Below are 17784 nucleotides of genomic sequence, written 5' to 3'. Positions count from 1 at the left end.
AACTCATGTGTGTTGAGCATCTCAAGTATATCAGACGGATCTTTGAAGTCAGGAGGTTCTTGTATCATCAGGGCTAAGGTGTCAAACAATCTGTCAAGTGATCTAAGAAGCTTCTTCATGATCTCATGCTTGGTTATCTCAGTGGCGCCAAGAGCACCAAGCTCATTGGTGATATTAGTCAGGCGATCGAACATGAGCTGGACATTCTCATTGTCATTTCTCTTGAAGCGATTGAAGAGATTGCGAAGAACATCAATCCTTGAGTCTCTCTGAGTTGAGGCGCCTTCGTTGACCTTGGAGAGCCTATCCCAGACCAGCTTTGCAGTTTCCAATGCACTCCCACGGCCATACTGCCCTTTGGTCAGATGACTACAGATGATGTTCTTGGCGGTTGAGTCCAATTGCACAAATCTCTTGACATCGACGGCGAAGAAACCTTCACTGACTTTAGGAATGCCAGTCTTGACAACATACCAGAGATCAACATCAATGGCTTCAAGATGCATGCGCAGAAGGGGCACGCGGCGGAGACCTTGATTATCCATGCAGTCGACATAGCTAAAACACTAGGTGGTTAAACCGAATCACACAGAACAATGAAGTACCTTTCTCTGATACCAATTGAAAGTGCTAGTTATCGACTAGAGGGGGGTGAATAGGCGATTTTCATGAGAGTCTTCAAAACATGGTGGCTTTAAAGACAAACAAGTAAAGTGAACCTATATAGTAAGCAGCAGAATGAAAACTGCACTAGGCAAGCATTAGTCAAGCATACAATACAGTGGAAGCACGAAGAGTAATGCTACCTCTTGAGCTTGTGTTGGTTTTCCCTTGAAGAGGAAAGGGTGATGCAGCAAAGTAGCGCAAGTATTTTCCTCAGTTTTGAGAACCAAGGTATCAATCCAGTAGGATACGACACACAAATCACCGAATACCTGCACAAACAATCAACAAGCTGCACCCAACACGATAAATGGGTTGTCAATCCCTTCACGGTCACTTGCAAAAGTGAGATCTGACAGAGATAGATAAACAGTAAAGTAAATATTTTTGGTATTTTTGGTTTATAGATCAGAAAGTAAAAGATTGCAAAATAGTAGATCGAAAGCTAGCAAGATGTAAACGAGATTTAATATAATGGAAAAGAGACCCGGGGGCCATAGGTTTCACTAGTGGCTTCTCTCAAGATGGCAAATATTACGGGGGGTGAACAAATTACTGTCGAGCAATTGATAGAAAAACGCATAGTTATGACGATATCAAAGGCAATGATCATGAATATAGGCATCGCGTCTGTGTCAAGTAGACTGACTCCTGCCTGGATCTACTACTATTACTCCACACATTGAGCGCTATCCAGCATGCATCTAGAATATTAAGTTCGTAAAGAATGGAGTAACGCATTAAGCAAGATGACATGATCTATAGGAATTAACTCAAGCAATATGATGAATACCCCGTCTTTTTATCCTCGATGGCAACAATACAATACGTGCCTTGCTACCCCTACTGTCATTGGGAAAAGGACATCGCAAGATTGAACCCAAAGGTAAGCACTTCTCCCATTGCAAGAAAGATCAACCTATTAGGCCAAACTAAAACGATAATTCAAAGAGACTTGCAAAGATATCAAATCATGCATATAAGAATTAAAAGAGGAACCAAATAATATGCATAGATAATCTTGATCATAAATCCACAATTCATCGAATCTCGGAAAACACACCGCAAAAGAATATTACATCAAATAGATCTCCAAGAACATCGAGGAGAACATGGTCTTGAGAATCAAAGAGAGAGAAGAAGCCACCTAGCTAATAACTATGGACCCAAAGGTCTATGGTAAACTACTCACGCTTCATCGGAGAGGTAATGGTGTTGATGTAGAAGTCCTCCGTGATTGGATCCCCCTCCGGAAGGACGCCGAAAAAGGTCCCTATATGGGATCTCATGGTTACAGAAGGTTGTGGAGGTGGAAAAGTGGTTTCGTGGCTCTATTGGATGTTTTCAGGGTATAAAAGTATATATAGGCAAAGGAACTAGGTCAGGGGAGCCACGAGGGGCCCACCTGGGTGGGGGCGTGCCCTACCCCCTAGGCCCGCCCTCCTGCCTCATGTCTTCCTCGTTGCGTCTCCGACTTCATCTCCAAGTCTTCTGGTTTGCTTTCAGTCCAAGAAAGATCATCGTGAAGGTTTCATTCCGTTTGGACTCGTTTGGTATTCCTTTTCTGCAAAACTCTAAAATAGGCAAAAAAAACAGAAATTGGCACTGGGCCCTCGGTTAGTAGGTTAGTCCCAAAAATAATACAAAATTGCACATAAATGTCTATTAAACATCCAAAACAGTTAATATAATAGCATGGAACAATAAAAAATTATAGATATGCTGGACACATATCAATCATCCCCAAGCTTAATTCCTGCTCGTCATCGAGTATAGTAAATGATAAAAACAGAATTTTTGATGTGGAATGCTACCTAACATATTTATCCATGTAATTTTCTTTACTGTGGCACGAATGTGCAGATTCGAAAGATTCAAGACAAAAGTTTAATATTGACATAAAAACAATAATACTTCGAGCATACTAACAAAGCAATCATGTCTTCTCAAAATAACATGGCCGAAGAAAGCTATCCCTACAAAATCATATAGTCTGGCTATGCTCTATCTTCATGACATAAAATATTTAAATCATGCACAACCCCGGTTTCAGCCAAGCAATTGTTTCATACCTTAGTATTTTCAAACTTTTTTAATCTTCACGCAATGCATAAGCGTGAGCCATGGACATAGCACTATAGGTGGAATAAAATGGTGGTTGTGGAGAAGACAAAAAGGAGAAGATAGGCTCACATCAACTAGGCGTACCAACGGACTATGGAGATGTCCATCAATAAATATCAATGTGAGTGGGTAGGGATTGCCATGCAAAGGATGCACTAGAGCTATAAGTGTATGAAAGCTAAAAAGAAACTAAGTGGGTGTGCATCCAACTTGCTTGCTCATGAACGCCTAGTGCACTTTTAGGAAGCCCATCATTGGAATATACAAGCCAAGTTCTATAATGAAAATTCCCACTAGTATATGAAAGTGACAACATAGGAGACTCTATATCATGAAGATCATGGTGCTACTTTGAATCACGAGTGTGGAAAAAGGATAGTAACATTGCCCCTTCTCTCTTTTTCTCTCATTCTTTTTTTTATTTGGGTCTTCTCTTTTTTTATGGCCTCTTTTTTTTTGTCCGGAGTCTCATCCCTACTTGTGGAGGAATCATAGTCTCCATCATCCTTTCCTCACATGGGACAATGCTCTAATAATGAAGATCATCATACTTTTATTTACTTACAACTCAATACTTAGAACAAAATATGACTCTATGTGAATGCCTCTGGTGGTGTACCAGGATGTGCAATGCTTCAAGAGTGACATGTATGAAAATTTTATGAACGGTGACTTTGCCACAAATACAATGTCAACTACATGATCATGCAAAGCAATATGACAATGATGAAGTGTGTCATAATAAACGGAATGGTGGAAAGTTGCATGGCAATATATCTCAGAATGGCTATGGAAATGCCATAATAGGTGGTATGGTGGCTGTTTAGAGGAAGGTAATGGTGGGTGTTATGGTACCGGTGAAAGTTGCGCGGCACAAGAGAGGCTAGCAATGGTGGAAGGGTGAGAGTGCGTATAATCCATGGACTCAAGATTAGTCATAAAGAACTCACATACTTATTGCAAAAATCTATAGGTCATTAAAACAAAGTACTACACGCATGCTCCTAGGGTAAGGGTTGGTAGGAGTTAACCATCGTGCGAACCCGACCTCCACTCATAAGGAAGACAATTAATAAATAAATCATGCTACAACTTCATCACATAATGGTTCACCGTACGTGCATGCTACAGGAATCACAAACTTTAACACAAGTATCTCTACAATTCATACTTACTCCACTAGCATGATTCTAATATCACCATCTTCATATCTCAAAACAATCATAAAGAACCAAACTTCTCATAGTATTCAATGCATTTTATATGAAAGTTTTTATTATATCCATCTTGGATGCCCATTATATTAGGATTAATTTAAACCATTAAAGAGGCTAGCCAACTCGCATGGAGAAGGATCCCCCGATCGCTTCCTTCGATGGCCGTTCGATCGTGTTCGAACTGGTCTTTGACTTTGTTTCGACCGTTAGATGCTCGCTGCTCTCGCTGCTGGTTTTTACCGTGTGGTAAGTTTGCATGGCTAATGACCGGTGGGCTCTTGTTCCATGCCTATTGGCTGGGTAAGCCGTTTCGAGGTGCGAGTGCGCCCTCTCCCCGCACACCGCGTGCACGTCGCACCATTTGCGGGGGCGTGGCCCAATCCAATCGCCCACACTCCGCAACCCTCCCTCCCTCCTCAATCTCTCTCCCTCAGCCGCCACAAACCCTAGGTCCTCCCCTTCTGCCCTGCTCTCCACTGCGCCGCCTCCTCCTCCCCTTCACCATTCCCTCCAGCGGCAGGCACAGGGAGACAACGGCGGCGCTTGATTTCATCCGCCCTGCTCCCCTCCCTCTCCATTGCGCCTCGGCCTCGGCCACCCCGTGCTCTGCCGGCGCCCGTCGGCCTCGATCCAGCCTCAGCAGGAGGAGCTCGTCGTCGAGACACGAGGAGGGGAGCAGCAGGATACAGGAGCATGGCCTTCTTCTCGCGCTGCAGCCGCCGGCCTTGTCGTGCTCGAGGAGGAGGAGCAGCAGGAGGGGTGCACCCAGCCACCAAGGTAGCCGTCGTCGAGGGCTTCTTACACCTGAACCTCGACCTCCACGGCGCTGGCGTCCAGCCACTCGAGTTCAAGGTGCCCCCCTCCCCTCTCCCCCCTCTCTGTTTGGTTCTTTAATTTCGGCAGCTGTGGATGTGGTTTCCCCCTCACGCCTCCCTGTTTGCTCTGTTTTGTTGGTGGATGCAGGGAAGGAGAGGAGGATGACGCCCAGACATGGAGAGGAACAGCAGTAGCTCAAGGTCTTTTCTCCTCCACGCCTCCCTATGCCCCTTTCTCGTTTCTATGTGCTATTTTGTTCAAGGTTTGCTATTTTGTTTGCTCGTACGGATTCTAATGTGGCTGCCATATCTGTGCCAAGCAGTGCCTGCTTGTATGACTTGTTGTATTCATCCTTGTTATAACGTTGATCAAGATTAATAAGGCTTAGGAGCATTATATTTGAGTGTCATGAAGGGTACTTGGTGCTTTTACTATGTTATACGGACTTGATGCCAACTGAAGATTTAAGACTCGTGAATATGCTCAAGGGTAGAAAACTTTGATACAAAGAAATGATGTGGGTTGGTGCGCCATCTAGAAAATGGAAACAGAAACATATTATGTGCTTTTTGTATACCAATCTGCCTCTAAACCAGCTAGGCACACCACTATAGAGAATCTGCGCATAGCACAATTCCTTCTAGTGTATCATCCTATATGACTGTAATAAGACTATATAGAGCATAATTTACATAAAAGGGCCTAGAGACATCCTTTGCTTGTTGACAAAAAAATGTTCCAACACAGTTTCTCCCACCCAAAAATGAACGAACCTAATTCCATTATAGGGGATTACGTGCTTTGCTGCATGAGCTGCAGCTGCTTATCCTCCGCTCGCTGTGTTGGATAATATTAGAGAGTAAATCATGCCGTAACTCATGACTCAGGACCAATACAGGTAGATTGGTACAGTTTTGATGTTTTCTTACTGTTGTTTATGCTCTACACAATCTGCTACAACTTCATAATAACATGTCGTTTGGTGTCTTGTTTCTGCAGAAAAATGAAGCATGACAAGCTGGAGAAGCTCGCATGGACATCCAATTTCATGTACCACTCAACTGAACCGAGGTAATGTTTTATTTCCACAAATCTTCTAGAGTAACACATCTTTTGTTTCCCCTTCGCTTCCCACTCCTTTCCAATCTAGGCTGCCCACCTACGTCCGCATCTTTTTTCTCTCAGTTTTTACTGCTTGATTAGCTGGTTCTCTGATAATCTTATTTTGATTCTTCAACTTTTAGTTACTTGTGGAGACTATAAGAAGAATTTATAGGAAGAGATTGATCAAGAAGAGCAAGGTGAATTATATCTCTCTTGAACACAGTCACACCTGTTCCTGCATTTTCGGATTTTTCTGTTTAGTGGAGCACATGCCATGATTTTGTACTCCTCTTACCCACTGAGCAAAGCTACATTTGTAAATGAAGGTCTTAGAAGTTTTTTGTTTTTACCTTTTGGTCTGATAGATCAGTATATGGTATTGGTCATGTGAACAGAGGCTGTCCATTCTCCTTCTGATAGATCAGTACATGGAATTATTATGTACAGATGACCTTCCAAGATGAATATTTGAGTGCTCTTGTTTGAAATTTTTTGTTCACAGGAGCAGGCTGACACCCGTAGTTGTTTGGCATCAAATTCAGAAGATACACATCATAAGATTGAAGCAATGCTACCTGAACCAAAGGGTTGTACGCCCACCATTATTAATATTCCATACTATTCGTGTTCTTCAGATCCCAATAATTTATTTGGTCTTGCTTTTGACACAAAACACAAGTATAGGCAAAGAGAAGACGAGGTCGAACTCCAACACCGGAAGGTATCTTGGCACCAAACCATCATGAGGAGAAGGGGATGTGTTGCTGTACATGAGGTGTTAATAAAGTTTCACATTCTTTGTTCTGGTAGATTTGGTGTGTTGGGTTGCCATGTTTGCTGTATTTATTTTCCTTAGATTGCTCCGGTGTTTTTGGTGCAAATTGACCAGGGAGGGCCTAGGATTTTGTCAAGTTTTTGTCAGTTTATTCTATGTATAGGACTGCGCTTCTATGTGTCGTTTCCTTCAAACTGTCATTGCAACAAAAGATGAAGGGTGTCTTCGTGATCAGTAGACTAGTGTGTGATACCGCCTGTTGTAGTTCTATTTCTATGCATACATGGGCAATAAAAGTAATATAGTTTTGATGATGTCTGAGTGTATCTTGTGTATGTGCAGATAAGCAGCCCAGTTCAGAAGTGCTTTATAGAGGTCCTGTAAGCTTTCTAGACATACATGTTGTTTCCAGTCTCTCTCGGCTTCCCCAATCCTAGAGGTAATAATATGATTTCTTTATGTTGTTTGCCCAAATTAAGAAGTGAACTTTTGCTGCATATTTGCTCGATGTGTGTCTTGTAAACTCTAAGCTTTCTAGGCGTACATGTGCACATGTATTTGTCAGTTACTAATATGAATTCTGGATGTTGTTTGCCGAAATTCAGAATTGAACTTTTGCTGAATATTTGCTCGCTGCATGTCCTATAAACTCTAAGCTTTCTAGGCGTGCATGTACACGTGTATTTATTAAGTAATAATATGATTTCTTTATGTTGTTTGCCAAAATTCAGAACTAAACTTTTGCTGTATATTTGCTCGCTGTATGTGCTGTAAAATGTAAGATTGTAAGCATACATGTATACATGTATTTGTTAAACTAACAACCTTATGACTGCAAATACCATTTAAACAAACAGTAGCCCCTTGTTCTATGGAACACCTATTTTTATTGCCAAGCAAGCCCCATTTTTTTTTGCGGTTGCAGCCACCTGATCACTAACCTGGATGAGTAGACATTATTTACGGACTTGCCTCCTTTCACGTCTCCACGGATGCAAATTATTTTCAAGCAGCCCTAAGGTAGCTTTTAAGAGTGTTCGAAAAAACGGGTACTATTTTAGATTAAAGGCGGCCAAGGCCAGGGAGGACGAGGTCAGGGAGTATAAGAGTGATGTGCTGAACCGACCGCCTGGAGTTGGCTGAGGACGCCACGCACGTCCCTGAGCCACACCCTCTCACTCTCACCCCCGTTCCCTGCCTCCTCCCCTCTCTCTCTCGCTAGACAGAACGCGCCCGTCGCCGCCGCTCGCTGTTGTCGCTCCCACCTCCGTGGCCTCGCCTCTCCGACAAGTCCAACAGCTCCGCGCCATCGTCCTCGTCCTCTTCATCAAGCCACACATTGCCGGACGCCCCGTGGAGCCGTCACCGCCATCGTCTTCATCATCGGCCGCCGGAGATCGCCACCGAAATCCCGTCACCTCCAAGCCATCCCCGAGCGCGTTGAGATCACCGACGGCCTCGCTATGAGCCCCTCTACCGAACCCCTCTTCTCCCCCCTCGCTTTTGCACGCTCCATCTCTGTTCCCCGCCATGGACGTAGCTCCTCTCCGCCGATCATGTCACCGCCGTGGCCAGAGCCACCGCAGCTTGCTCCCGAGCAGCTCACCGTCTTCCTTGCAACTCGAGGAGGCCACAGAGCCCCTCAGCTCGCTCTGCCGTGCCCCGTAGCCTGCGCCCGCTCGGAGCTGTGCTCCGGCCGCCGCCACGAGCTCCGCTCCGGCGAGCTCCGTCCTCCCCAGCTCCTCCCACCTGCCCCACTAGATGCGGGAGAGCACGGGCTACGCCCCGGTGCTTTGAGACGCCGCCCCCGTGCCCTGCAGCATGGACTCTGCCGCGACCAGAGGTCGCCGGCGACAACCTCACCGGCCTGACGTGCGGGCCCGGCCTGCCAGGTGATTAGCTTAAGGCTAATCACCATTTAACTAAACCCTGACACTGACAGTGGGCCCGTGTGCCCTAATCTTTTAATTAGATTAGTAAAAAACCTGTTTAACACTGTGTCACTGACGTGTGGACCCCACACGTCAGGTTTGACACTGGTCAGCCCTGTTGACTCGCTGACGTAGTGATGACGTCATGCTAACGCAATTAATCATTTTCTGGATTATTTCTATTTCGGAAATTCCAGAAAATTAGCAAAACTTCTAAAATTCATATAAATTCAACCGTGGCTCAGATTGAAATAATCTATATATATAAAGCATTATCAGGAAAATTCAATGTATCCATCTATACCAGTTTCATGCATGTCAAACCAACTTATACATGTTGTACAAGTGAAAAGACATAAATGGCATTTCAAATGCTTAAGTTTGGAGTTGCATTTGAATCCTTGATTCAAATGAGCTCCATTGAACTTGTTGCTGGTTTCATTAGCACAAACCACTTCACATCATTTTGTTGCATATTCTTGTGAATTGATTGCCAGCACCGTTCTTCTCGATAGGTCCTGCTCCGGAGAGTGTTCGAGAGTACCTGTCTGAAGAGCAGTGCTCTACTATTGATTTATCAGGCAAGCAAACCCCCTTGTTCATTCCGATACAATCCCACTCTCTCGCTCCTCCTCTCTTTTATTGCATTAGGACAACAACGATTCAACTGATACTTTATGTTGCGGTAGCTGAACCCATTCCTCTACACGACCTGTCATTGCCACAATAAATAATTGAAACCCACTAGCATGTGTAGGAGTTGATTGAGCAATGTTGTGTTCCTACCATGCCATGCCTGCTATTGCTTAGATTTGTGTCAGGTCTGATTCATTGGGAATGAATTGGAGTGTTACGATATGTTCTGGTGCTGAGAGTTAAGTGTGTGAACATGATTTGGTAAAGGTAGCGGTGAGAGGCCATGTAGGAGTACATGGTGGGTTGTCTCACTGGAACCGTCCTTAAGCACCAAGTTCTGTGTATGTTGTCCAATGACTAGCTACTACCATGCATTAGAATGCTTAAGTGCCCCTCTCGACTTATTAACCAACTTGATCTCGGTCCAGGAGTTGCAAATAGTTTCTCGTGTTTGTAGGTAGTTTTAATAGTCTACCAAGTGGAACCCGGCCAGGTGGGCTTGGGACAGACTAGGCACCAGTGGCATGGTGTACCAAGCATAGATCCATCCGGCGAGGTGGGATTGGGAACCCTGCACACATCGTTTGGGCCGTGTGTGAAACCCCGGCCGGATCTCCTGACAGATGGAACCTGAATAGGCGATGAACCTGGACTAGAGTCTTGTGTGGTTAGTCAGGTTGTGGATGACACCCTCGCCAGGCTTCCGCTTGAAGGTTGCCGAGATACATGACACGTACATGGCGGTAAGTGGCGAGAGCATGTGTGAAGAAGTACACTCTTGCAGGGTTAACATGATCTATTCGAATAGCCGGGTCCGCGGTTATGGACTTCTTGGAGGCTTACGTGGTACATAGACAACTTGAAGTGGTTACTATAAAATGCTCAAGATAAGTGTGAGTACTATGGATGGTCTTCTCGTAGGGAGACGGGAATGAATCCATAGTGGTGTATTGATGTGGTGATTAGTGGACTCGTGTGCGCTTTCTTACCTCAAAGAAGTTACTCGTAGTCGTAGAATAGGTTAGCCACTGAGTCAAAGCTGGCTTGCTGCAACTGAACCCCACATTGCCTCCTTGATACTAATGCATGTATGATAGGATCTGATGTAAGTCTTGTTGAGTACCTTTGTACTCACGTTGCTTAATTTATGTTTTTGCAGATGAGACTTCTGTCTCAATAGTAGTTCTGCATGGACTTCGATGACTAGCTTGTTACCTCAGCTACGATCTTGTACCCTTGCGAGGGTCTTGTAGATAGTCAGGCTTCTCAGCCTTTTCCTTTTATAGTTGTTTGTACTCAGACATGTAATGCTTCCATTGCTTGTATGCTCTGAATGATGGGTCATGAGACCCATGTTTGTATTAAATGCTATGTGGCTCTTCTGGGCCTTTATCCATATGAGTTTGAGTTTGTTGTGATGTCATGTTGTACAACACATACTTGCATGTTATGCGTGCGTGTGACGTGTATTGCTATGTGTGGGATCCGACAACCTAGTTGTCTATCCTTAGTAGTCTTTCTTATGGGGAAATGTAGTCTAGTGCTTCCACTGAGCCATGGTAGTCTGCTACAGCCCGGATTACCGGAGTCCTGTTAGCCTAGTTTCTACTGCTCCGGAACACTTAGACTGCCCAGCATGTGTCCTTCTTCATTCTTACGTCCGTCCCTTTGGGGAAATGTCACACGGTGTCTACTGGAGTCATGCTAGCCTGCTACAACCCGGGTTCCCGGAGTCCTGTTAGCCCAGTTGCTACAGCCGGGATTCACTCGCTGATGACCGACATGTTCGTTGCTGGGTCATGTATGCATGTCCCTGTAAGTTAGTGCCACTTTGGGTTTACGACTAGTCATGTCGGCCCGGGTTCTCTGTCATATGGATGCTAGCGACACTATCATATACATGAGCCAAAAGGCGCAAACGGTCCCGGGCCAAGTAAGGTGGCACCCGTGGGAATACCGTGCGTGAGGCCGCAAAGTGATATGATGTGTTACATGCTAGATCGGTGTGACTTAGGATCGGGGCCCCGACAGCTTAGCTTACGGAATTCCTCATGAAGAAGTGGTTGGCACTACTGCATCATAAGATTGTTGCAATAGGACTTACGACTTAGTGCATCAGCCATGACATTTCCCTTGCCTGGGGTGTAGGTAATCCCTAAGTCGCAATCTGAGATCAACTCCAAACAACGTCTTTGCCTAAGGTTCAAATCTGGTTGGGTGAAGATATACCTGAGACTCTGGTGATCGGTGTAAATCTTGCAACATTTACCAAGAAGGTAATGTCGCCAAGTCTTAAGTGCAAAGACTACGGCTGCAAGCTCTAGATCATGTGTAGGATAATTATCCTCATGTGGATGCAACTGTCGAGATGCATAGGCAATCACATGACAATCCTGCATAAGAATGCAACCTAGTCCTTGTTGTGAGGCGTTGCACTAGATAACAAAGTCTTTAGTGAAATCCGGTGGCACAAGTATGGGAGTAGAAGTCAGGAGCCTTTTCAGTTCCTGAAAACTATACTCACACTGTGGGGACCACTCAAACTTTTTATCTTTCTTGAGAAGTTCCGTGAGGGGTTTGGCCACTTTAGAGAAGTTTTCAACAAAGCGCGACAATAACTGGCTAGACCAAGGAAACTCCTAACTTGTTTAACTGTTTCAGGTGGAGTCCAATCAAGGACGGCCTGAACTCTCTCAGGATTGACAGCAATGCCCTTATCAGATATCACATGGCCCAGATAGGTCACTTCTAGCAACCAAAATTCACACTTGGAGAACTTGGCATAAAGGCGGTGCTCCCTAAGTTTTTCTAGCACAAGTCTAAGATGTTCGGCATGCTCTTCCTCGTTCTTCGAGTAAATAAGGATATCATCGAGGTTAACCACGATGAACTTATCTAAGAACTCCATGAAGATCGAGTTCATCAAGCGGGAGAATGTGGCTAGAGCATTGGTTAGACCAAAGGACATGACGGTGTACTCGTACTGTCCATAACAAGTGACAACAGCCGTTTTAGGAAAGTCCCCGTTTCTGATCTTGATTTGGTGGTAGCCTAACCTCAAATACATCTTGGAAAAGACTGAGGATCCAGAGAGCTGATCATACAGGTCGTTGATCCTGGGGAGCGGATACTTGTTCTTTATCTGACCAAATTAACGGGACGATAATCTACAACCATCCGGTCCGTACCATCCTTCTTCTTGACGAAGAGGACGGGGCAAGCCCAAGGAGAAGAACTAGGACGGATGAAACCCTTTTGAAAGGACTCATCAAGTTGTTTCTTAAGCTCGTCTAGTTCTAAGGGTGCCATCTTGTAAGGTTTCCTAGAAATTCGAGCGGTTCCTGGGATAAGATCTATGACAAACTCTAGATCTCTGTCAGGTGGAAAGCCTGGCAGTTCCTCTGGAAAGACATCCGGAAAGTCACGGACTATCGGGATATCTTCAAGGTCTGGAAGAGGGCTAGCATTAAGAGAATAGAGTTGGCGCTTTGCAACTCTAGTGGAGACAGTGACTATCTTGCCAGATGGGTCTGTAAGCTGAACAGACCTGGTGAAACAATCAATCTTGGCATGATGAGCTGTCATCCAGTCCATACCCAAGATGATGTTAATATCCCAAGACTTGAGAGATATCAAGGAAGCAAGGAATACAAGTCTGTCAACATGGATTTCATTGCCATAACTTATCCTAGAAGTTTGCCATTTGGATCCAGGAGTTTGAATGAGTAGTGGGGATGGCATATCACAAAATGACATGTCGTGCAAGCAGCCATAGCTTTTGGAAATGAAGGAATGAGACGCTCCAGTATCGAATAGAACCGATGTTGGATGACAGTTGACAAGGAGTGTACCAAGAACGACATCTATGTCATCATGAGCATCTTTAGCTAAGACGTGATGCACACGTCCACATTTAGTGGGATCTGATTTGGCACTAATCATCTTATGTGATGGCTTACCATAGCCAACAGACTTCTTGGGCTGGGGTGGAGCAACACTGGTCTGAGTGCAAATACGGGCAATGTAGCCTGGCTCTCTGCACTTGTAACAAATCTTGGAGGTAGGACGTGGACCCGCATCTGCAGGCGGTCCACCAATAGCCCTGGGTGGAGCATAAAACGGAATCGGGTGAGGCGCCACATAAGATGGCCTCGGTGTTAAACCGGGTGGAAGAGCAGAGTTCGAAATCCAAATCCGGCGATTCTGAGAACTAGAACCGGAGGAAGAACCCATATCACGGGTGTGCTTACAAGACTCCTCGTAAGTGAACTGAGCTGTCTCTGCATTAATGGCCTTGTTCACAAGTGCCTGGAAAGTATCACAATGATGCAGGTGGAGATCATGACGCAACTTGGGATTGAGACCCTTCCGGAACCTAGCCTGCTTCTTGGCGTTCATGGACACCTCCTCCATAGCATAGCAGGCGAGGTTCTCAAACTCTCTACTATAAGCATCAAGAGCCATCTTACTCTAGGTGAGACTACAGAACTCTTCTCTCTTGCGATCGTTGAGGGCTTGAGGAATGTGATGCTCACGAAAGGCCTCAGTGAAATCTCTCCAGGTAGGAATCTGACCAGCTGGAAGCATAGCCTCATAGTTCTGCCACCAAAGACTAGCAGGACCCTCTAGGTGATATGTAGCATAGGTCACCTTGTCACCTTCAGCTATGCTCATGGAGCGCAGCTTGTGTGTGATACTACGGAGCCAGTCATCGGAATCGAGTGGCTCAATGGAATGATGGAAGGTGGGTGGGTTCAAACCAATGAAGTCGGTAATGGAAACCAACTCATTACGCCGATGTGAGGTCTTCTGCTCAATCTGTTCCAACAAACGATTGATCTCATGCTTGTTCATCTCAACCTCTAACATGAACTTTGCCAACGAAGACTGATCAGGGGGATCCTCATCCCTACCATCTCTGTGGTTCAGGCTATGAGCAACAGAACTCCGGGTAACTGACGACATCCTGGGAAATGAAACCAAGGACGGGATCATCAACTATAGAATGGACAATGTAGCACAAGGGAATTAGTATCTCTCGAACTCCTAGGACAATTCTGGCAGCATAACGGCAGTAAAATGCTCAAAATGAGACATCCTGCAAACAATGGGGTAGTACCATACTCAACATCATCACTCAAGGTTCTGAGATAGTACTAATTAACTACACCGGAGGTACTCAAAAACTGGAGTATGACTCTGATGAACCAATCCTATGAGACTACGGAATAGTAACACATGATCCTGATAGACAGAAGAGAAAACCTAGTTCCTTAACCCCGTAGGAAAAATAGGATGACTCAGATGAGGAGGGCATGAGGTATAAGGAGTAAAAAGATCCATACGTTCCCTTCCACAATCAATTCCCCCTACATAACTAAAGAATTTCTAGACTCAACTTCGACCTGTTTGGCTTAGTAATCCTACAGGCAGTCAGGCTCTGGTACCAAAGCTGTCGGGACCCCGATCCTAAGTCACACCGATCTAGCATGTAACACATCATATCACTTTGCGGCCTCTCACACGGTATTCCCACGGGTGCCACCTTACCTGGCCAGGGACCATTTGCGCCTTTTGGCTCACGTATATGATAATGTCGCTAGCATCCATATGACAGTGAACCCGGGCCGACATGACTAGTCGTAAACCCAAAGTGGCACTAACTTACAGGGACAGGCATACATGACCCAGCAACGAACGTGACGGTCATCAGCGAGTGAATCTGGGCTGTTTCAACTGGGCTAACAGGACTCCGGGAACCCAGGCTATAGCAGGCTAGCAGGACTCCGGTAGACACCGTGTGACATTTCCCCGAAGGGACAGACACATGAACAAAGAAGGAAACATGCCGGCCAGTCTAAGTGTTCCGGAGCAGTAGCAACTGGGCTAACATGACTCCAGTAATCCGGGCTGTAGCATACTACCATGGCTCAGTGGAAGCACTAGACTACAAGCAACGGAAGCATTACATGTATGAGTACAGACAACTATAGAAGGAAAAGGCTGAGAAGCCTAACTATCTACAAGACCCTCCAAGGGTACAAGATTGTAGCTGAGGTAACAAGCTAGTCGTCGAAGTCCATGCAGAACTACTACTGAGACAGAAGTCTCATCTGCAAAAACATAAATTAAGCAACGTGAGTACAAAGGTACTCAGCAAGACTTACATCAGATCCTATCATACATGCATTAGTATCAAGGAGGCAATGTGGGGTTTAGTTGCAGCAAGCCAGCTTTGACTCAGTGACTAACCTATTCTACGACTATGAGTAACTTCTTTGAGGTAAGAAAGCGCACACGAGTCCACTAATCACCACATCAATACACCACTATTGTCGGCGTTCTGGGAACGGGGGTCCCCAGACTTGCCTGCCTACGGCCTACGGCGTGGCTCGAGTGGTGGCCCAGAACGGCCCATCCTCATCAGCGCAAAACTCAAGACCCTCGCGAGGGGCCAAGCCTTGCGGGGCGGATGACACGAGGCTTCCTCAGGAGCGGCCTCGCCAGGCAAGCTCGCGAGGAGGCGGAGAGATCAAGGCAGGGGTACCTAGCGAGGTGCTCATGACGCAAGCCGTGACGATCGAGACCAGGCGGGCACCAGGCGGGTGCTGGCCTGTGCAGTGTTCTTGTTTCCTCTTTGGTGCAAAGGGGTCAAGCGCAGGCGTGGAGTACCGAGGCATCAGGCAAAGGTTGCCATTTCAGTGTAACGAGACCAAGACCTGCAGAGCGGCAGGATGGAGGTCACCGTGGATCCCAAGACGGTGTCACCGCTAGTGCCTTTGGCAGCCGAAGACCAACTTTAGTCAGGATAACTTGTACTAGATGTTCCCCTTCAAAATGGCCGTTGTTTGCGCCCTTCCCGCTCAATATTTGGGAAGAGGACCAGGGCCTCTATAAATAGGACTAGCCACCACAAAAGAGGGGGCATCTCATCGAGTCCTCATCAGATCCATAGGTGATCGAGCTCATCCAAGTAGTTCATCGCACTAGCTCAAGAACACCTCACGCGAGGCTGTTCATCCCTTGTACTGTTCATCATCTGCCCCTGAGGCAATCCACCACACCACACACTGGAGTAGGGTATTACACCACAACGGTGGCCCGAACCAGTATAAATCTTGTGTCCCTCGTGTGGTTCATCGTTTAGCTTAGATTCTTGCGAGGCGATCAGACGCGGATAGGTACGGGGAAGATCTTCGGCGCCACCCCAGAGTTGAACCTTAAGGGTCTCCGGAACCCAGCATCCGACATTTCGCACGCCAGGTAGGGGTGTGCTGAATCTTCCTTCTTTCGTCCTGCGTTCCGGCGCTTCACCGCCTCCATGTCCGGCGACCCGACGGCCAACTCCGACCACTGGGCGGCATGGCCTACCCATGTCGTGCCGCCTGCCCATGGTGACCTCAACCCCGCACCTCAGGCAGCCCGCGCCCCGCAGAGCGTTGCGGGATGCAGGCGACGCGGTCAGGCGTCGCTTGCCCTCACTCCACGGCAAGTACGATCGGCAGCGAGGGCCTCAAGCCATGTTGCGTCCACGGCACCGCACACTCGACGGGAGCAGGCGAACATGAAGGCCGCGCTCACAGTGGCGCGAGAGCTGCTGCGGTGCAGATTGCAAGAAAGCGGCCTCGATGTGCTGCTGGAACGCGTCGCTGAGCTCCTGGATGCCGCTGCTTCAGGGGCACCACCATTCTGCGTCCAGCTTCCAGCCCAGGCTCTGGGCGGGTCACGAGGCAGGCCAATCCGTGCCCATGCGCCCCCAGGCGCACCTCAAGGCTTCATCAACACCGGCATGGCCATCAGCGCCGGGCGACAAGCTACGCCGGCACCACCCCCGTTAAGCGAGGGCATGTGCATCACTGCCTACGGCCCTAGTGGGCCACCTCCCTACCGTCCCCAAGATGGAGCTTCAAGCCGAACTGCATGGCGCACGGAGCACTGCAGCGAGGCCTTTGGGGTGGTGACCCCGGAGGCCTATGTGTCCCACATGGTGGATTGAGAGTATGCACTGGAAGAAGACCACGGCTCGTTCCTCGGGCCAGGCTGGGAGGAAGAGGCACCAGAAGCCAAGCTCTTTCAGGAGCCTCACGGAAGCCTTGGCAACCATGTCGGCGGCAGCAACTACCGGGTACCGCTAATTCCTCAGGAGCAAGCTCACGCTAACCATGGGTCATAGGAGGTTCAGGTCGCTGCAGTGGATGGTTGCCCCAGTGCGGCAACCACCCTCCCCTCAGGAGGAGGGCACTAGCGGCAGCAGGAGAGGGGCCGGGAGCCAGGCTCCTCCCCACGACATGCGGAGCAAGGCGTTCTTCGGAGGTAGGCCCTCTACCGGGCAGGTGTCCCAGGGCCTACCCCCGGTAGAGGACCCGTGGTAGTCAGGGGAACCGCTGGCGTCCCCTTTTCCCCATTGGTGTTGTCCTAGTTTCCGGTCGCCGTTGATGGTGGTCAAGGGTGGCGCAAGGCGGTGCCCTCATCTGGCGATATGAAGCAAGGCCCAGTGCCTGTGAAGCTCGCCGCCCGT

General features: G+C 47.2%; 1 long non-coding RNA gene across 3 annotated transcripts; it reads left to right on the top strand.

The window, feature by feature from the left end:
- The first annotated feature begins 4357 nt into the window (after positions 1–4357).
- On the top strand, positions 4358–10498 carry LOC123069828 (uncharacterized). 3 transcript variants are annotated; one of them, XR_006433022.1, is made up of 7 exons: positions 4358–4856; positions 4968–5020; positions 5820–5891; positions 6065–6121; positions 6427–6699; positions 7042–7138; positions 9146–9274. It is a non-coding gene; the product is annotated as an uncharacterized lncRNA (long non-coding RNA). The 3 variants fall into 3 exon arrangements; XR_006433023.1 differs by lacking the exon at positions 9146–9274 and adding an exon at positions 10426–10498 and having other exon boundaries at positions 4359–4856; XR_006433021.1 differs by lacking the exon at positions 9146–9274 and having other exon boundaries at positions 4360–4856; positions 7042–7322.
- The last annotated feature ends 7286 nt before the right edge of the window (positions 10499–17784 follow it).

This window comes from Triticum aestivum, chromosome 3B (genome assembly GCF_018294505.1).
Source record: "Triticum aestivum cultivar Chinese Spring chromosome 3B, IWGSC CS RefSeq v2.1, whole genome shotgun sequence".
Classification (NCBI taxonomy): Eukaryota; Viridiplantae; Streptophyta; class Magnoliopsida; order Poales; family Poaceae; genus Triticum; species Triticum aestivum.
Note: the sequence above shows the minus strand (reverse complement) of the source record. Positions and strands in the feature narration are given on the sequence as shown.